The sequence below is a fragment of the Dipodomys merriami genome, unplaced genomic scaffold (genome assembly GCF_024711535.1).
Source record: "Dipodomys merriami isolate MVZ:Mamm:240054 unplaced genomic scaffold, mDipMer1.0.p SCAF_82, whole genome shotgun sequence".
Taxonomy (NCBI): domain Eukaryota; kingdom Metazoa; phylum Chordata; class Mammalia; order Rodentia; family Heteromyidae; genus Dipodomys; species Dipodomys merriami.
In genome coordinates this window covers 1,841,985-1,863,849 of record NW_027206424.1, presented here as the reverse complement: position 1 = coordinate 1,863,849, position 21,865 = coordinate 1,841,985, and the positions used below count along the sequence as shown (strand labels likewise).

The following is a 21,865-nucleotide window of genomic DNA, read 5'->3' as shown; positions in this document are numbered from 1 at the left end:
CATCTCAACCTCTCCTATAATGGGAATTATAGCAGTGTACCACCACAGCTGCCCAAGAACATGAATCCTGATGCATAATTGTCTTTGTCACCCAAATACTAATGGATGAATATCTCCTTGCCTATCCCCCCAGAAGTAGTCCCCGATGGTGCTGTTCTGACTACCAAAATCCCAAATGAGGTAGGTTCGGCCTACAGTCCAGCAATGAGAAGCCGAATCTTCCTGTGATGAATCACATGACTTAACTCATTCTAAAAATTGAGAGTCTACCACATACAGTCTCTAAGTCCTGACAACATAAGTCACAAATAAAGGAGGGGACTTGGGAAACTGTTCTGTGAACCAAATCTGGCTACTTCCCAGATTTTTCAAATGAAATTTTACTGGAACTCAGTCACAGATCAGTTCTGTTTCTTTGTTTTTGTAACATATTGTCTATCACTGCTTTCCATCTTTCTCCAGCAGCAGAGATGAGACCCACAAGGCCTCCACAATCGAGAATGAACTCATTAAGACAAGGTTTGCACCCTGTACAGGAAGGAATCTTCCACTCAGCATTTAGGTATATGAGAATTGCCCATGGCCGCAAGGAGAGAAAGAATAAATCTAGATGTTTCCGCAGAGGAAAAAGTGACAGTCTTCCAAAAGTGCTATGGAATCATCCAGGTACAATGTGAAAATGAACAAGGCCAACATATGTCTACTAAAAGCTGGATTGGGTCGGGCATTGGTGGCACATGCCTATAGTTCTAGCTTCTTAGGAGGCTAAGATCTGATGCTCCATTTTAATAAACTCTTATTTAGCAAAACTTTGAAGATACTGTAGACAAGGACTCCTCCCTTATGAAGCATGACCTGCTCCTCAGGTTTTGTGATCCATTAATACTTCAAATTTCTTGATATGGCCCAAACAATGAAAGCAAAGCTCTGTGGAGCTCTGTGCATACGGAACTGTGGTAGCCTCTGCTCCTACCAAGCTCCAATGCCTACTGAAAATGACACCAGAACACAAAGAGGGACATAGTGAACCTGAATTCCAAATCCTGCGAAGACAGTCCGACTTGTGAAGTGTGTCCCGAAAACTGCCACATACATCTCTGGAAACAGTAATATAAGAAAATTCTTGTTCATCTATATAAAAACAGGATAATACTGAATGTAGTAAGTGTATGTGAAAGTCATGTTTTAAGTAATTTTTGACCATCTGAATCCTCCAAGCATAGTGAAAACAGTGGCTATTTGCAGGCAACCCTAATGAAAAGGAATATTGCACAGAGGGAAACCTGTCCATTGTCTTGCAGATAAGCCACAAGTTCATATTTGGAGACAGCTTTACGTAGTTATGTTTGTAAAGCAACTCTTAAACTACCAATTCTGATGTATCCAGATGTAGAGATCGGGCATGCTTGTCAAGAAATAAAGAATAGGAAAGGCTACAGGGGATCTCTGCACTTGATGTGGTACCTAGATATTACTTCTGCATTAATAGAGCTTATTTAAATTTCTCAGCAAGCATTGCCCATGTTCTAACACTTGTCATATGCATCACAGCTCAAGCTGAATTTAAACACTAGTGTCCTGTAAACACTAACAAAGTGTGGAATTGCCCTAAATGAAGTAAAAGCAGTCGGCAGGAAGCTCCACCCATATGTGTACAAGAGGAAGGAGATATCAGCCAGACATATGTCCTACACTCTGTCTGCCCACTTACTCAGCTAGGAGCAGCCATGACCAAAGACATGGGGAGGTAAGAGTCCAACTCCATTCTACAGATCCAATTGCTAGCAAGACACTGTCCTGGTAACAAACCAAATTCACTGGCTTTGCAGAAAGACACACAGACACCCAGGTCTGCCCCTGAAACACGAACCAGGCAGCCACAGGCACAGCCTCCTATGCACACTGAAGTCAGCAGCAGAGAAAGCTCCGGAAGTGAAAATCTTCATTAACACCCAGGGACCAAAAAGGAAAGAGCCAGGGACTTACGAGTCTGCAGGTGAAAACGTCAGCTCTACTATTTTCATGGTGTGAATGAATCACACATCTTATTTTAAGGGACTAGGAAGTATCAGCAGGCATTTCATGTGACAATATTTACTCCACTGGGAAGGGGGATAAAAGTACCATTAAAATGTGTTTCTTCATCTTCATATGTGGATCCAGTGAGCAAAACACATGGTCAGTAGACTCCATCTTTTATTAGGCTGTCCGGACTCACTAGTGCTTACAACTCAAGCAGGCCAACAGAAAGACAATTGTACCTTTTCCCAAAGTGATGAAATCCAATCAGGAGATCTCATTTACAGGGCAGAGAGAGAGAGAGAGAGAGAGAGAGAGAGAGAGAGAGAGAGAGAGAGAGAGAGAGAGAGAGAGAGAGAGAGAGAGAGAGAGAGAGAGAGAGGGAGAGAGAGGTCTCTGAACACATGGCAGGTGGCAAGAAGACAAATTATAGGCAATAATGACAGGCTAAACTGACAAGCTAAACTGGCCAATGCAACCATTAAGAACACCACTGATCATGGTAGAGCTTTGATTGACTGATTGCAATTGAATCTTTATTTTAAAAAAAACCCTCCTCCAGGGAATAATTTTCAATATTTGATACATTCTGAATTAAGAAGAAAATCCGGGAAAGCATTCATATTTGATGCATATCCTATGGAACTAAGGGCACTGAGGGTGGGGTGTGTTGGGAGGGATAGGAAGAAGGTGAAGGGCTGTCATTCATCAAGGTGGCTTGTACTCATGCGCTGACATGCAGAATGGTAACCCCTCTGTACAACTACTTAAAGATAATAAAAAATTTCAATAAATTCAGAAATATACGGGGTCATGCCGAAAACACAAAATGAATGACAATTTCCTCTGGTCTTTATACTGTGTATCAAGGTTCCCTGATAATGCATGTTCTTTTTTTTTTTCATTACTCAATTCCCATAATTCCAATCAAACAGAAATTCATTCTTTCTCAAAGATAACTTTTCCTTCCTGTCCTCTTTTCCCTCTCTCCCTCCTTCCCCTCCACCCCCCCCCCGTTTCATGCTCCCACTTGGTTTTGTCACTAGACTCTGAACACTAAACTCCTGAGCCACACCTCCACCTTTAGCTTTTTGCTGATTAATTGGGGATGAGTCTCACAGAGATTTCTGTCTAGGCTGGCTTCAAACTTCAATCCTCAGATCTTAGTCTCCTAAGTAGTTAGGATCACAGGCGTGAGCCACCAGCATCCAGCCAGGTTTGCTTTCTTAAATCTACCAAAACAGTTAGCCAGAGAAGAGTGATAGGGAAAAGTTCTGCATGATTTACCTCTATCACTTGAAGGAAATCAATGGCCCACGAATCTCAAGAGCCTTCCTCCTTCTCAGATCTGGGAGGGCTGGAGGGTCCCGGGAAGCCTCCTTCAGGATCAGAGAGCAGATCCAGGGCAGCTGTGTAAGCTGAGATCCTAGGCCCACACACACAGTATTCTAGTTCCACACATTTCAAATTATGAGCACTGGCATTTTTGTGTGTATGTTCTGGTCCCAGGACCTTCTTTTTTTTTTTTTTTTTTTTCTTTTTGGCTCACTGCTGGACTCTATCCCTGACAGAGGCTTATTTTTTAATTTTATTTTTCCTTAAAGTTAGCACTCTGCCACTTGAACCACAGCTCCATTTCTGGTTTTTTCTTTTTCCTGATAGCTTATTGGAAGTAAGAGTCTCACAGACTTGTCTTCCCAGGGTGTCTTCAAACTGTGACCCTCAGATCTCACCTCCTGAGGACCTACAATTACAGCTGGGAGACACTTGTGCCAACTGAACACAGGCTTTTTAAAAAAGAATATTAAGCAACATTGAAAAACAAAATATCATGCTACTGTTCAAACTCTGGAAAACATTCAACTTGTAGATGAAATATATTAATATATATTTTTAATTACTACTTGAGCTGAAAGGTAAACCAGTACTGGTACACAAGCCCCCAGCAGCAAGCCTCCAAATCAGAGGAACCTAAAGCTCAACACGGCTCCAAAAGGTGCCAAGAAATAAATTTAGTAAATTGGAGACTGGACAAATGGTGGGCCACAGTGCAGTGGAATTATAGTAGGGACCTGTTTACTGGATTTCCAAGGACTTAGTATCAATGTGAATATAAAAAAAAACAACAACTTTATTTTTTAAAAATGGGCTTAAAGGCTGTGTCTGACTTTAGAGTTATCAACCATAACTAGATCAGGACATCAGGACACTTCCTGCTGGGTACCGACCTGCCCATCCACAGCAATAGTCCTGCTTTCCAAGTAGTCTGCATGATTCAAGTAAATACAACATCTAAAATCAGGTGATCACTTCTTAAACCTAAATTAGCAAAATAATTTATTGCACTGAGTATAAAAATGTCAAGAGTAGATAATTAGAATTATATGCACAGTGTGTTAGTCATCTTAAAAAGGGAAAGAAAAAGAAAAAAAGAAAACTAAAGTCATTTGCCACTGCTCACTGGAGATAAAAAATGACAGCCCTCAGAGTTGCTCAGGATCGATCAGAAGCCAAAGTAACCTACAGCCCCTATACTTAGGACCAGCAAAACCAGAAGGGGAGCTTGTACCTTCTGCAGAACATGTATGTGGTGGATCACTTTAATAGCGGTATTTCAAAAAAGACACTGCCTGATAACATCATTAAAATTGCACAGGAGCAGCATACAGCGTGATCCAAATGCAAAGTCACAATGGTCCATTCCTGTTTCTGGGACATGAACTCAGTCCTGGGGCTTGAACAAACAGCCCAGGTGCCATCTCTGAGCTTTTGTGCTCAAGGCTAGCACTCTACCACTTGAGCCACAGCTCCATTTCTAGCTTTCTGGTGGTTAACTGGAGATGAGAGTTTCACACTTTCCTGCCCAGGCTGGCTTTGATCCTCAGATCTCAGCCTCCTGAGATCTAAGATTATAAGCATGAGCTTATAATCTGGGTCTGACTATTTTTCAATGCAAAGCACAACTAACTGATTCAGTGAGAAGATGAAGTACAGCTAATAAAGGTCAAAGTCACTCCTTACAACTCCAGGATGATTATCTGCTCTAAGAGGGCTGAGCAGGAGCACAATACTCCAATCAGAGCTGCCTGGGTCCCTTGAGAACATATAGCTGATCCTCTCGGGGCCTCAAAGGAAGGTGACCACTGAGGGACTGGCTGTACTCTAGGGCCAGCAGGACCAAGATGCCAGTAGCCACTGCTGCTCCCCAAGGAGGACCACCGTGTTTAAGTACTTAACACTTGGCTCAAACAAAGCCACACTCCTTTATATGTTCTTCAGCATTCCCAAGGTTAGATAAAAATAATAAACGCAAACAGGCAGTTTGGCCCTGTGCAGAACAGCACTGCACTCTAGATTCCATCCCTTCTGAGCTGTGTGGCCTTGGAGAAATGCTTTACCTATTCTGACCAATGTCTGGGGGGAGGGAGGGGAGGAAGCTTTACAATGCTTTCTACACAGCTGTCTTGAGAACAAAAGTAGATAATGTAAATACACCTGGGGCTTGGCATGCTATGGGCACACAACTAAAGCAGAGCTTCATGAAAGTCCCATGTTCCAACATTTTAGGAAAAGGAAGAAGTAAAATGAAGAAGTTTCCATGTTCTTCCCCTTTCTCTACAATGCCCAGATATCCCCTGGGCCTCCCTAGAAAAGAGCAGACCTTAGAGGGGAAGGGAAGGGAGGAAGGGGTGGGAAGTGAACCATCTAGACCCTGGCAGAGTGGATTTGCAGCCACTCATCAAAGTCTGAAAGCAATTTACACTCCTTCTGGAGCCAGTTTGGGTCATGACCTGGGCATGGGAGCTGGCCCCAGTGGGTGGCAGTACCAGCCAAGCTTAGGAAATACCCGGAGCTGTCTTCTTCTGCCACAAGACACTTGGCCATGGTTGATTAGACTGAGATAGTACAACCCAGACTGGCTAGAGGGTGCGGAAAGAATCAGGAGAAGAGGACGACTCCACAGCTCACCATGGCTGTTGTGTGGTGTCTAAGGAGACCCGCCAGTCACTCCATGCTTTTTAGAAGTAAAAAGACCCCACTTGCTACAGAAAACTACATGCAACATGATGCAAAACAGAAAACCGGGGATTTCAACCAGCCTCAAGACTGCCCTCTCCTCTCAACCCACGAGACATGGAGGCTAACAAAGGAAGCAAAAGAAGGCCTGGGAAATGGAGCATCCCAATGAGTGGCCCAGTCCTCAAAACCAGAGTTTTATTTCCGAGAGGAGACGTAGTTCCCAGAACCATGGAAGAGCCACAGGCCAGCGGAGGCTTTCTACAAAAGGACTCATAGCAGAAGGCTAGAAAGCAGAGTGTGTAGGCTTGAGCCAAGATGACAAAGAGAGCTATCTATTCAGAAGGGAGGCAGGGTAAGGTGAGGCCAGGCTGAACACTCTGTCCATCTTGTTCCTGAAAGAGAAAGCGAGGCTTCCTCCCATTACTGATCTCCATGCAGCAGGGGAGGTGGGGGTGGGGGAGGTCCCTCTCCATGGAGGAGTGGAGAGCACAGGTGAACAGCCCCTGAGTTAGTTGAATGGAGCCCAAGGATGTGACCGTTTCATCACAGACGGGTGCTCATGTACAGTCTCTTAGGAACATTAAAGTAAGAGGAAAGAACATCTTTCTAAGTGAACTCTGTTAGGGTTGCATGTGAGAGTCAGCAGGACCTGGGCTTGGCAGTAGCCAACCCCTCCCCCGAATCTGAACAGTCCTACAAGCTGCTAAATAAGTCCCAGTGGCAGGATGTAGCCTGCATACCCCTCTCTTTTCCATCACTTGGCTCAGGACAGGAAGCTGGCTTCAATCCATACCATTCATCTCACAGACGGACGAACCAGTACACTTAAAGGGGAGAGATTAGGCTGGGTGCCGGTGGCTCACGCCTGTAAATCCTAGCTACTCAGGAGTCTGAGATCTGAGGATCATGGTTCAAAGACAGCCTGGGCAGGAAAGTCCGTGAGACTCTTATCTCCAATAAAAACCACTAGAAAACTGGAAGTGGTGCTGTGGCTCAAGCAGTAGAGTGCTTACCTTGAGCTGAAGAGATCAGGGACAGTGCCCAAGCCCAGAGTTCAAGCCCCACAACCGACAAAAAAAAAAAAAAAAGCAACAAAACGGTGGGGGAGAGATTATTAAGGAGTGCACGTAGACACCAGAACACAACAGTGACTCTGGTCAGAAAAAAGGGGAGTTGCACTGAGCCAAGAGGATATCTAGATAATCCATATATTTTTTCATTGTGCCAGTACTGGGCTTAAAACTCAGGGCCAGGGTGTGGTCCCTTAGCCTTTTCATTCAATGATGGTACTTGAGCCACACCCCCAATTCCAGCTTTTTTTGATAATTAACTGGAGAAAAGAGTCTCATAGATTTTTCTGCCCAGCTGATTTCAGATCTCAGCTTCCTGAGGAGCTAGAATTATGGGTTTAAGGTATTTGACACCTGGTTTGGAACACACACACACACACACACACACACACACACACACACACACACACACACACACACACATACACACACACACACACACACACATACATACATATATGGAAAGAGAGCTATACAAGCATATAATCACCTAATACAAGACACGAAACATTCCAGCAACAATGAAGGAACCTTGGCCCTATGCCATTATCCTATCCCAGTGGGAACCTGCACTCTGGTACCTAGCATCTTTTACAAGTCTTTTGTGAACTTCATTTAAAGGATTCCCACATTCTGTGTGTATACACTGTGTGCATTAGGAAAGCTTTGCTTTCTTGTCCTGACCTCAGAGCGTTTGTGAAAGCCCTCCTGCTCCTTCCTGTACCAGCAGCTAAGACTGCTTGTATGTAGCACTCCACAAAATGAATAAACCAAGACGTGTCTATCTAGTCTGCTGTTGATAGCTATTTAGGTTATTTCTAGTTTGGAATTTAACAGACACAATGTTGGCCAGACCACTCTAAAACATCTTTGGCTTGCATATTCTTACATTTTCTTGATGTGGAAATTAAGACCCCAAAGCTCAGTGCATTGTAACTTTGGAATTCCAGCAATTCTCCCTAGAACATGTGCATACGTACAAAAAGTGGGCAAAAGAGACTCACATATTTTGATTTGTTAGCTGTCTTGCACTTCCTTATATTTTTATTCTCTAGATGTCTCTGCCTTCAGGAAATCCCACTTGAAAAACAGCTATTTTCCTTTGCAAGTCTATCTTCTGTAGCAAAAGTTCTTTTATATGTATATATGTATACACACACACATATATATACATATAGCCAATTTATATATAACTGATTTCAAAAGTGAATCTTCTTTTTATCATTTCACTCTTGTCCTGAGGAAGATGAACATAAGGACTCATTATAGACCCTTAAAATATACATATGTTCAGTCCATAAAGTAATAATGCATTGCAGGTCTATTGGCAGGAAGATGACCAAATCTCTTTTCACAGTGGTCAGCCCCCAACAAAATGCCTATTTTAAAGATCGGAACATTATTCCACCCAGGTGGGAGTCTATCAGTAGTCAAAAGTCAGACAAGACAAGCTTTCATCAATAATTTCATCTGTGACACTGGGGACCAGCACTTAAGTGGTGCAGCAGGTAAATGGTTTTTTACTCACTAAAGGAGGATAGCAATGATTCAAATACTTAGAGAGCAACAATTGAAGTCTGGCAGGCAACTGCACAATTTAGGGCAAGTCAGTGAGCTCTCTGAACTGCTAATTACAACATTTCATTTTCTTTCAAGAGGTATAGATCGAGAAGATCTTAAGTAATAATATTCTTGAAGACTTTTTTAAAAACCAATTCCTAGTAATACTGTAGCTGAGCTCTTGTATGTGCATTGTGTTTACCTGGTTTTTACTAATTGCCGGTAAAGCATAGGCTTCCCAAGATCAACAGCACCATCTCTTAACTTTCCTGGAGGCTTTTCAATGACAGGTTTAGGAGGATGGGATGCAAATTTTGATTTTATGGCCTTGCAATAGAGCAAGGTTTGTAGCAAGTCCCCTGGGAGGATCCGGGAGCCCTGGGCTCCAGGAGGAGTGGGGGTGCAGAGCTAAGCTACAGGAAACCCGAACACCTGGAGCTACAGATCCCCAAGTCTTAGACACCCCCTTCTGGCTCCCTTCTGAGCAGCAGACATGGTTGCAGGTTTGTAGGCTGCTCACATATAACCAGGCCTATCTCCCAGGGCAGCCCCAACAGCCTTCCTGGTCAGCCAGAGAGGTAAACCGGCCTCTGGGCAGAATGGAGGGCTTCAGAAGGACACCCAAAGGCCACATGGGCAGGCTGTGGAGCCCCAGATACAGCACTCGGTTCCCAGGCATGTCAGGGTCCTAAGGCGCTTGTGTTGGAGCCAGCTGAGGGGCAACCTGCGAAGGGATGAGACTGGAGGGTGTTTTTCTCATGGGATGTCTGCCTACATGTCCAGGGGAAGACCAGAAACACATTTCATGTCAAGCCACAAAGACCAGCCCCCCTAGAACGCCAGGAGCCAGAGCCCAGGCTGGGTCAGGCGGGGGTGCAGGGCCTCAGGGCGGGGCGGTGACCCCTCCACTGGGTCTGGGGAGGGGGTGGGTGCGCGGGGAAGGGCGCCAGACACCTTCGTTTCCAGCTCTGTCGGCTGCACTGTGTGTCTGGGTCTTTCCCCCTCCTAGGGACCATTCAGCCCAGTGAGTGAGTATTCTCACTTGCGGGTCCATTCCAGGAGGCGGCAGGGGAGGCGGCGATGCTGGCTGCCAGGCTGGGCACCGGGAGATGGGCGCCCTGGAGGTCCTGGAGCTGCAGCAGGCCTGGCTGGAGTCCTTGCAAATGTCAGGATGCAACAGGCCGGGGGGGGGGGGTGAGGCGGGGATGCACCCCCTCTCCCCTCTCCTCTCCCCTCCCTCTACCCCCCCACCGCTCAGCCTCGCATGGCCCCTTGGCCGCCCAGACCACATGGCAAAGGGGGACTTCAGGCTGGCCCCAAGGGGAAGCACGCCCCTGCGCCCGGCTCCCAGCGAAGGTGCAGTGTGCGTACTCGGCTTGAGCCCGGCCCCAGCGCCCAGTCCCCCACCCCGTGCCCCCAGGCCGGCCCTCTGGCATCGGGGTCCCGGCGGCTGCCGCCCGCCCATGGCGCAGGAGGTGGCGCCAAGGTAGACTCAACAAGTTCCCGGGCCAGGCAGCGCCGCCTGCAGCCCAGAAGCCCGAGGACACCTCGGCGGAGCCCGAGCGCCGGAGGCCAGAGGGCGGCCAGGCGGGAGGGGGCTCTGGGCCGCACCCCTCGCACGCGTCCCCCCCCCCCGACCCCCCGCCCCGCCCCCGCCCCGCCCCGCCCCCGCCACGCGGGGGCCCCCGGCTCCGCCCGCCTCGGTGCCAGCCCGGCGCACGGGCGGGCGCGCGGCGCGGCGCGGGGCTGGCGGCGCTGGGAGCCGGGAGCCGCGGCCAGGACTTCCCTCCCAGGCCGCCCCCCTGCGCCCGGCCCCCGCTCCGCCCGCGCAGATCTCGCCCGAGACCATCGCAGTCAATGAGGACGGCGGGGCGGCGCGGAGCCGGGCGGCGGCGGCTGCTGGCTCCGCCGCGCGGCCAGCGAGCGAGCGCGCGAGCGTCCCCGGCGCCGGCCTCCGCGCCCCTGCCTCCCTGTGCGCGCCGCTGAGCAGAGCCGGAGACACGCGAGCGAGCGGCGGCTCCGGGCGGCCGGGCCCGGCCGTGGTCACAGCGCGCGGGGCGGGCGGCGGCGCGGACGGCGGGCGCGGCCGGCCAAGCCCCCCCACACCCCGGAGCCCATCCCTCCCCGCGCCAGCCCGCGAGCCCCGCCACGGAGGTGCTGCCCCGACATGCCCGAGCCGGGCGCCGCACCGACCTGGACTTCCCTGTGAGCGGCTGGAGGTAAGCGAGCGGGCGCCCCGCGCCCCGGGCACCGAGCCGCCACCGGGATGGGGCTCTGACCTGGGCTGGGGCGCGGACCCGCGGGGCGGGGGCCGGGACGCCCGGGCGCCCGGCGGGGCGGGTCGCGGAGCGGCCGGCGGGGGTGGGGGAGCTGGGCTAGGCGGTCGGCTCCAGAGCCACGCCACAGCCCGTGGGCGCCCGCGTCCCCGGCCAGGCAGAACTGGGGCGCGGGGGGCGTCCGTGGGCGGCCGGCCTGCTCTCGGGAGCGTTTCCAGGCTTTTAAGTATCTTCCAAACTAGAGCGAACTGGCGAGTGCGGCAGGGGTGAGTCACTTCGGGGGAGGTGACGGGCGCACATGGGGTCCCTGCCACCCCGGAAAGGCAGGGCTCCGCGCGAGCCGCGCCGATGCCCACGGGAGACGCGGTCCCTGCCGCCCGCTCGGGCCGGCCCCGCCTTGGGGCTGTGGGCTCGGGTGGGTCAGTGCCCACCGGGGCTTCGCGATGGAGAGCATCCCACACGCGTGGGAAACCAACCGGTGCTGCAGCCTAAAGCCAGCAGGCGAGGGCCGGAGGGAGGGCGAGCCCGGGCCAGCCACGCCAGGCAGCCCCAGAAGCCCAAAGTCAAGAGCCAGAGTCGGCCTGCGTCTTGCTGCTTCATGCTGGGGTTCCAGGCTTGGCGTGACCTCAACCTGCTCCTGGGCAAAGATACAATGGGCACGGGGAAGAGTGGGGTGCCAGCCGTGGGGGAAGAGAGGCGCCCCGGGAGCCAAGAAGAGGGGAATGGGTGCAGCTGGCCCATCTGCAGATCCGGGCTGCGCTCCTTGCCCTCGCCTGCCGCAGGTCTGTGCCGGGGGCCTGGATGCCCTCCTGGGCCCCTGAGCCAGAAGCAGCAGTGAAGCACTTTAATTTGACCTTGCCTGCTCCATTCTGCCGGAGCATCCTGAGGTGAAACTGGCCAGAGGAGGAAGGAACTTTGGGCAAGCCCTACCTTGGCTAAGCACCCAAGAGATCATTTCAGACTGCTACCCGGCCAGGGCCAGCAGAGTGTTTTCTCCCAGACCAAGGACTCGCTAGTGGGTTTATCTTTCTAGATTTTCCGGCTGGGTACTGTCAAGGTGACAGCACTGGGGACCTGATTTTAAAAGGCCACTTAAATCACAAGGGCCTGGCCATTCTAGTGAGTACAGTGTCTGTGGAAGTGACATAACCTTATTAAGCGTGAGCTCCAGCATTAGCAGAAAGTAACCCATGTCAATACGCAGCAGGGGAAGATACTGCCTTTTGCTCTTCATAGTGTGCTATTTATTACATATCCTGTTGAATGTTACTTTCCAAAGTTCCTATTTGTCTTTGCAATATTTTTTGCAAGGATGATTAGCAAACGTGCATGAGCGGCTCAAAGGGAAAAAAAATGGAAGTCCTGTCATCTGCATGCCTGGCCAGATATTAATAATTTACTATTCATGTTTACTACTTACATTAGATGGCACTGCTCCACACGATGGGCTTCATCAGGAGCGCATTGGGGGAGGGGAGTGTGGCGGAGCCATCACTAATTGCATGATTTTGCATAAATTATGTGAGCTACCCTGAGTTTTTGCTTTCTTTACTTCACAAAATTCATTTCCTGACAAAGATAGAGTGATTCAGTTTGATTCTTTCAGCTAATGAAAAGACCTCTGCTTAAAGACAGGGTGCCCTTGAAAAAGCAAAGTATGCTTTTAAACTTACTACAGTTGCCATGACTTTCTGTTTTATTATTGTGATTAAGACTTTGAGCTTTTACATAAATCAGACCCATTATCCTACTGAGAAACATAACTACTACTCAAGAAATAGCTTCATAAGGCAAATGCTAGAAAAGCTGCAGGCCTGCTCAGGAAGCTTGCAAAAAAAAAAAAAAAAACTGGATAAAGGCTAGGCACCCCATTATGTGATCATTTAGGTGGGGGTGGGTCCTCTGTTTTGACACAATTGTTTTCCACATGGAAGGATAGGGGAATTTTTGTCTTTTGTTTCTCCATCTGCAGGGAAAACATTTAAAAATACATGATGAATACATAAACGAAAGACTCGTACAGGAAAGGCATATGTATACAAAAAAGGTTTCCACACAATGGGACAAGCAGAAGAATTTTAAAAATCAACAGAAGATCATCCAAAGTTACAGAGGATCACAGCTGAGAGGCTGGGCACACACAGTCACGGGGCGCCATGTTTGTATTCTCTTCTTTGCTCCAACTCACGGTTGCCTCACGGAGAGCAGCAGTGACTGAGCTCTCCTGTGCAGGAAGCAGGTTACTTAAGAGTACTTAGCTCAGGGCCAGGCTGCTTCTCTGAGAACAGCGGTCAGAAACCATTACCTCTGTGAACGGGCCTTCTCAGAGGCCAGGGACAGGATCGCCATGGAAATGTATTCTAAGGCTCTGGACCAATCCCCAGACACATAAGCAGATGCGTGACTAGGATGCAGCCCAGCAGGTGATCCGGCCATCCCGTGACCATACCAGTGACACACCTGTCATTCTGAGGTGGCATGGTATAAGGACTATCCACATAAAAGTAATCTCACTAGTTTAAACAGTTACTGCCTAACCTGACTCTGTTCCTTACCCTCCAAAATTCTACAGAGACCTACTTTCCCCAACCCCCAAATTAGCTGACATAATTTATGAAGCAGATTCTTTTTAGTCTCCTCACATATTTGATGTGAATATTTTATAACATTATGAAGTGGCTTCAATATTTTAAAGCAAAATTTAATATGATTGATATTACATGACAACACATCCATTTCCTGAAGTTCCCCTACAAATATTCAGAAGAGTCTGTATCCAAACTTGAATTCATCTTTACATAAATGGGATGAAAAAAATCGGACCTTTTAATCAGCTTATTTTAAAATACGTTGCTCATACACTTTCAGGACAGAATACAGATGTGGTATGGGTGGATGAGGTCATGTGACGGCGCTGTTTTGACAACATTTTGTGCTAACTACATCATATAAGGTCCAGGTCTGCACCTTTGGGCTGTGTCTGATAATTTATCTGTTTCAGTGGCTGAAAGCACTCAGGCATCTCCAAGAATTTTGCCTTTCAGACTGAAAAACACCATAAGTTTGCCGATTATCTTTTTATCTTGATAGCCTCTATCTACAACATCTAAGTCATCAGGATAGCCAGTATGAACTAGAATCATCCAAACTTCATATAAGTCCCAAGTGAGTTGAAGCATTTGGGGCTATACAAAGTTCAAGTTACAAATCTCTATCTTCATTAAAGCAAACTATTCTAGCTCAACAGCCCTGTCTTCCTGCTGAAGACAGTTCTTCGCTCTAACTGGTAGAAGGATGAGAACGAGCTTGAATATGCAGAAGGAGGAAGAGGAGGAGGAGGAGGAGGAGGGAGAGAAGAAGAAGAAGAAGGAATTTGCTCTCTAAATTACATTATAAACCTTTGGGATGATACCATATTTCACAGGGATTTTGAAAGTACCCTCTCTCCAAAGCCTTTATTTGTGAATATTGCTTTCACAGAGTACAAAGCTGACCACTGGAAGTGTTGTATGCCCACAGACCTGACTCTGCCCAGCATGATCCTGAGATCAGGAAATGCGAGCAGCAGAAGGCCGCAGAGCATGCACCTTCATACAGTGCATTCACAGACATTACACCATTTAAGCCTATAAAATGAAGAAACTTAAAGAGCAGCATGTCCAAATACTGGTTGAAGTTTATACTGCTGTTACTGTAGAAATTCCAGTTCCATCCTTAATAATCTAGCTCTGGTCATAAAAGGAAAGGCTGTAAACTACCGGTTATGAGAGACATGGAGGAGATGATGGGATGCTTTGCAAATAAACATTGCTCTCTCTCCACATCAGTGCCCCAGGGAGGAGGGGAGCAGTCAGGCTGGCATCAGCTGCTCCGCTGAGAAACACCATTGGGGTTCACCACATATACTGGCAACCTTCATGAGACTGAACTGTCCGGTCTGCATGTTTCTAGGTCATTCCACTGTAACATGGGTCCTTGTACTCTGGTTCTGTACTGCTCAATTGGCCTTCAAAAGCCCTTTGCGCTCTTCGTGCTTGTCTTCCAGATCACTCATATGATCTACATTCATGAAATCGGCTTATTTTTGTAATTGGTGATCTTAGCGTCCTTGAGAAGTGAGTGGAACTATAAAATGGGGCAGGCAGAGGGAAGGTGCATATGCAGTTGGATTTGTGCACCAAAGATGTGTGGCTGAAAACTGCCCTGAGCAGGGGCACAGGGCACAAGGCCTTTTGGCACTAAATGATGCACACTTGAGACTCTCAGGGCCAAGAGCAGAAAAAGAAAAGCAGCCAGTGCCTGAAGGCTCCCAGGTAGAGGAGCCACAGAGGAGGGAGGTTCAGGACAAAGTGTGGGTGGCTGGATTGGAGAGTGGAGGGTGAGATGGGACTCTTGGGCCTGGCAGAGAGCCATCCCAGGACTTGAGCCTAGTGGGGTCCTGCTGCCAGAAACACACCACAGGGCAAGCGTGACAAGTGGCACCCAGTAAGGGTGTGCATGTCTGCAACAGAGGGTGTGAGTCGGAGCAAGAAGAACAGGGGCACCACCCATCACTGAATATTTTGACATTGTGAGAAGACCAGAGATAAACCAGAGAAAAGGAATTGCAGCCCAGCCGAGAAGGCATCACAAGTACCAACTGGCTAGGGCCAAAGGTGACTAGTGGCTCCGGGGTGAGTGGAAGGGGACGAAATCCACTGGAAAATCCCTGTAACATGGAAGCTGGGAAAAGAAGGCATTACAGGTGCTGCCCCGGGCTAATAAAGGAGTACAGTGGTTTTAATGGAAACTTTAAGAACCAGCAAGGGGGAGGAGGGAAGGGATCACACGGTGATTATGTAGAATTTAAGTTTTCAACTGGAAATATTATTTAAGAAGTATGTTTTTCATCATCTCTAACATCTTAGAACTTCTGTGAAGTTCAAATAGGAGAAAAAAATGCATTCACAACCCAAGAAATCCTTAAAGTACACAGCAGAGTACTATCTAGTAACAGGTGTTTAATAAATATTTAATGTGGTTATTAACAGGAACCAGAGCCAGTTGTTTTGCTAGAAATTCAGGGAATCCTGACTGGGAAGGAACTGTTCCATTCCATAGATATACTTTTGCTTCGTGTAGTAAGAATGGAGGGAAAGGGTCTAGAAGGGTGTTCAATGGAAGGTGGCATTCAGAAATTAACTATTAGTCCTTACTTACATCAGGCTATTCAGTGTTTATAGAGAAAAGTACCCAAAGTCATGGCTTTTTGATGGCTGAATTCAACCTCAGGCATTTTATCTGGTACAAGTTCACTTGGATAGAAGTTGACTTGGTGAGGAAAGAATGCCTTTGAGTGTACTGGTGTAGTAACTGAGTAAAAGACACTATCCAGGAGAAAGAAGAAAACTTAGCATGCTACAATCATTGAGATTCTCTTACAGTCCAAACGCTGACATTCTGAGTTGAAAGAAATGTTCACTAGAGCTTTTCCAAAAAGAGTTGGGCCAACTGGAGACACCTAGCTGTCTAGGCCTCAGCTCTGCCTCTACATTTCAATTTGACATAGCAATAACAATGCCATTGATCTCTGTGCCAGACCCATCTACATTTGACTCCTTTTCAAAAATCAATAGGAGTGGTGTGTACAACTTCCCTTCTCCCATCTTTCTTCTTGAAAGCACAGCATGAATGACTAGCATCCAGCAGATCATGAACTTGAGATGCCCACAGTGTGGATTGTATGAGCAGGATTCACTGCCCCATGTGTAAATGTAGAGAGTTTGAATTCAAAGGAATGCAGAAAACAATCCATTTCTCACCTTCTAGCCATATTTTTCATTTCACATCTCAGGCCATTTAAGAGCCCAAATGATAGCCACTGTTCACAGTTATTTATTCTGTGTGTTTGTTATAGTGGTGGTTGTTAGCTCGATGGTTCACTGCAATAGTTTGCATTCTTGTGTAATTTGTTTTATTCTTGCTGTTTCTATTTGTCTCCATATGTAATATTAACTCTCCTTACAGTGTATCGTGAGTTTATTTACTGGGCTTATTAGATTTGTTATTGTGGCACAGGTCCCACCCTGGGCTGGGTGGTGCCACGTGACCTGGGGAAGGAACTCTGGATCCAGGACACTGTCACCTACTCTGACTCTGTCGGGCTAGCACTCCTCCTCCAGGGATAGAAGAAAATTGTAAGTGGGTGGGAGACACTGCTCTTTAACTTCAATGCGTTCTTGGCACTCATTAAACATGCAAGGACCACCGCCATGCCCTGATTTAAAGGGAAAATCAAGGGCAAGCATACGATTGGTTTTTAATTTTCCTTTCTCTTCTTTTTAATGATTCTTAGTAAGACATGGCAATGCAAACCTTCTGCTGGCTGTTTCTCCCCAGTGAACTGTACCCGGTGTTGCACACATATGGAACATGCTTCCAAGTGTGCTGGGTGTCAGCCTCCACTCCACAGGGCGAGAGGCCCATAGCTTCCCGAGAGCCTCCCTGCTCTCCACACAGGGCAGCGGACAGCTCCTAGCCAGCGCCCACAGCTCGGGCAAGAAGCTGACCGTGGGAACATCACCTAGCTACCCAGGCCTCAGCTTCTCACTTGGTCATGAAAATGGTACTCATTTCAGAGGGGTTTTGGAGAAGGAGCTCTGAATATAGACCACGTACAGAATGTAATGCAACATCACCTCTCATCAACCGCCTTTAGTCTCCAAAATCATGACTTGTTCAAGATGTTTCTGGAAGGACTAATACTCCACACAAAGCAGTTAGCTCCTCCACTACAGATCTGAAGGACTGAAGCCAAGAATTTCCAGGTCACAGAAATGAAATGTCCTAGAATGTAAGAATGCTAAACAGATGACCTTAAGCACCCCCCCTCCCCCAACACCAGTTTGTAAAAGCCAAAAGTAAGTTATTCACTGAAAAGACAAGGTACTAATAACTGACCTCTGACCCAGACCCCAGAAACATAAAAAACAAACAAACCAACCAACAACAACAGAAAAACCACCAAGATTGGGGAGTATATCACATGCCTGTTGTGAATCTGCTTGGTGAGTTAACTCCAGAGTTGCACTGTGTTCATCAGCTCACTGTGATAAGACCGGAACCTCACTGGAGAGCAGTGACTGGCCGCCCAGCTCTCCCCCTTCCCAGCCATGGAAACCTCCTTGACCAGCTTCATTCTAGAAAGACACTAAAAATCAAAGAAGCCGGCACTCTTTCCTCCGGGGACAGTCATCCATCCATCTCTTCATCAGCAAATATTCTGCTCTTACCTGTTTATGTGCCACATGTTGGTTTGAGAGTTCAACAGCCTCGAGTCTCCTCCCTTCCCCTCTCCTTCTCTTCCTGGCTTCCCAGACTAGCTACCTGGCCCATAGGCAAAGCTTCCAGGGTGCAGGCTAGAGAAATGTATCCCACCTGTCAGAACAGCCAGCCTGAGGACTTTCCTCTCACAAGTCCAGAACTTCATGCTTTACACACACACACACACACACACACTCACACACACACTCACACACACACTCACACACACACTCCACAGAAGGGGTCACTTGAGGACTGGGAAGATACACACTTTCTTTTCAAAAGTCTTTTTAGGATTCTGAAGTGCGTGGAGGGCCATTGTGCAGGTCTTCAGTACTGCTGTCGGTGCAAGGCTCACATCTAGTGACAACCTCTCCGGCCCGGCGCTGCTGTTCTCATTCCATTTTCCTTAACCTAGTAGGAGACACTAGACAGACAGCAGGACAGATGCAAACACAGGAATGTCAGCTTGGACTGCACTAAATGTACACACGGGCTCATTATGCCTTGAGAGAGCTTGAGCTGCCCGGCCGGGCCTGGCCTGGCCGTGGTTTGCTCCAGGACCAGGTGGTGTTGAGTTCCACTCTGGTGAGGAGGGGCTGGGTGCTACAACACCCACCCACCACCCGAAGAGCCATGGGTGTTGAAGGTGACAGGGCAAGGCCATCCCTCATCTCTGTGCCTCCCGGGAAACAGCACGGAAGGCACCGTGATTTATCCAGTGTGGGTCCCTTTCCTGCTCCTGTCCGTCCACCTGTGCATTTCTCCGTCTGTCCATCCCACATCCCCTTTCCTTCCTCTCCACACACATCTCAACGGGCAATGGCAGTGGGGCCTGTGTTTCTAAGTACTGACTTAATGCACCAAGTGCATGGAAAATGGAAATTGATTCACCGAAACTTCTGGGACCCCCAAACTAACCCAGCCCACGAGTGTGGCCTGCAACCACAGTGTTTTTCCCCACTGACGGTCAACCATTCCTCCCCACAGCTTGTTAGAAGACTAAGCCCGGGAAAGATGCCGTAACATAATTTTTTTTACATGATTCCAAGTTATTGAGATGTTTGATTTAAATTCTTAATTTATTTTGCCACTACCACTTCCTAGTCCCTAATAAAGTGGGATAATTCAAGAAATCTACTGATAATTCCTACCAAGTCACATTTACTTTTTACCAAAATTATGTAGTAAAGTCCTCGGTATATTTCTTGATTCAATGCAAAACACAGCCATTTCTAGGCCATCTACTTATTTTTGTGAGTGGGTGTGCCAACTCCTTCTCTCCTACCAGCACAGAGAATATTTCCACAGTGAGCCAACTCCAGACAACAGTGCTAAGATGCAGAAGCCTAAGAACCTCTGCTCATCGTTTCATTTAAGATTCAAAGAAACTCCATTCCTTTTCTTATTGCTACCCAAGGTTCAGAGTTTTGCAGGTGATGTCGAGAGAATCCCTGAAAAAGCATTCTTGACATATCGTGGATAGGGCCTCCACTGTAAGGTTGCTTTAATGTGTACCTTTATGTTTTTAAATAAGTCAGCAAGTACTGAAGGATGGATGGGCACAGGAGAAAGGGAGGCACAGAGGGACCTTGTCCACACCATACTCATTTGTTCTCCGGTGACAGAAGTGGCACACAGCAAGGAAAAGCAATACATTCTTTAGTCCCGTTCCTAGGTGCACGCAGGCGCGGCTGCCCATGCCCCCAGGGTCGCTGCCAGCCCTCCTCTGCATCTCCACCAGGGTGCTGCACTCGGGGAGCTGCAGCCAGCCAACTAGCAGGTCGTTTACTGCCCCCCGCCCCTCAACGGCACACTGCTGAGGACTGTGTCTCCCTTTCTTCTGTGCCCTCAGCCTCCACAGGGGCCCGAGCCAGCCAAGCCTGTGCGAGTGGCTCACCAGGCCCACAGGGAGGTAGCAGACAGGGCTGTAGAAGATGGAGGCAGCAAGGCACGACCCAGACCATCGAAGACAGACACTCCAGGGGCCTCAGGCCTGGACAGGGAGCTCAAGAAGTGAAGACAAGAAGTAGGGATGACCCTGGTGTGTTCTAGAGATGACGAAGGGACGTGTTCAGCCTCAGGAGCTGGAGAACTTCTAACAGTGATGGAAATCTAGAGAAATAAGCAGGGTGGGTAACAACACCAGCTGAATAAAAAGGACCTGGTTTTGGAAGTGCCCCTGTGCAAAGCTGTAGAGCGGAGAAGCTGGAGTACATGGGGCCTGGAGCTGGTAGACGGAGAGAATAGAAGCCGCCCCGGAGCTGCAAGATGGGGAGAATAGAAGCTGGAATACATGGGCCCCGGAGCTGCAAGTTGGAGAGAGGGAGGGCGGCAGAGGCACGGGGGGGGGGGGGGGGAGTCAGGATGGGAAAGGTGTGCAGAGGAAGGAGGGATTCAGGAAAAGAAGCAGCACAAGGGAGAGCGAATCACTGGGGGTACGAGATGGTGATGGCTGGATTTGGGGCCGCATGAGGGAGTGGAAGCCAGGAAGGACACTGGTGGCCCCCGTGAGGACCTCCTCTGGCTGAGAGCATCGGTAGCCTCTATGCTCTTCTAAGCCAAGGACAGGCCTGTTGGACCCATGGGAGTGGGCTCAGTTCAGCACTGCCTTTAAGCCCAGCTACCTTTCCTGCAAGGGCCAGCTGAGGGAGGCCCAGCAGTTGTGCCCCTGGGTATTGATATAGACCCCCCCCCAGGTTTCAGGCCTCCCTGGGTTCACTCCCTCTCCCAGAAGCCCCCCAAAGCCCTCCAAGCTGCCAGACACACGCTGAGGTTCTCATGCACAGGAAGACATCACGGTGGAACTTAGCAAGGGAAGGAAGCATGTGGCTTTATATTTTTAAAAGTATCTAGTCTCTCTCTTTTTTTTAATGAACAGAGAAGACAGACATTCACTGTCGCTCTTAGTCAAGCAAAGAGTAAAAGAACCAACTGACTTGACCAAACAGAAAATGACACCAGAATTGGTGATGGGGGAACTTACTGTAAGGAATGAGTTGTGACAGCTATCTGGATTCAGAGACTAAAGAACATAATATACAAATTAAAATGAAAAGAAAAATCTCTTGCCCACCCCTCCGGTGACATTTAGGTTCTAAAATTTGCCCTATGCAAACCTGCCACCACCCACACTTCCCAAGCTGCACACTGCCTCCCCCCAGAATGAGCTCTGGTCTACACGGACAGCTGTCTGCAGAGGGAAAAGCTATTGCTGAGGTCCCGTTCTGACCATCAGCTCCAAAGGAACGAGGAAAAAGTCTCCTCCATTTCACACCATGGGCTAGTCTTAATTGTTTCACTCCCAATAGGACCAGCCTCGACTCATTTGTAGACCATGAATCAGAAGAAAACCTGGAGAAGTCCATGGAAGACAGTCTTTCCCTATAAGACCACACCAGTGAGACCTCTGAAGCCTTCCATGTCAGTCACTAACTACAGCCTTATTACAACTGTGTCTATGCACTCCTGGTGGAGCTCATTTTTCTCTACATTCTATTTCTCATAAATAATAGCCAATCCTGAGAAGTTCTCTTTCTCTTTGGCATCACAGCCCAATGCAGCTGGCCAAACCAAGGGAAATACAGGATGGGTGGTATGAGATCCTTATGAGAACAG

General features: G+C 48.3%; 2 protein-coding genes across 4 annotated transcripts in view; one reads left to right on the top strand and one right to left on the bottom strand.

The window, feature by feature from the left end:
- Positions 1–21,865, bottom strand: part of Dock1 (dedicator of cytokinesis 1) — a 436,098-nt gene that overhangs the window by 189,120 nt on the left and 225,113 nt on the right. The window lies entirely within an intron of this gene.
- The window catches only part of Insyn2a (inhibitory synaptic factor 2A), a 58,043-nt gene continuing 46,994 nt past the window's right edge, over positions 10,817–21,865 (top strand). For both annotated transcript variants that reach the window (XM_070011396.1, XM_070011395.1), the window contains exon 1: positions 10,817–10,888. The gene's annotated coding sequence lies outside the window, so the exon portion shown is untranslated. The remainder of the gene's footprint in view (positions 10,889–21,865) is intronic.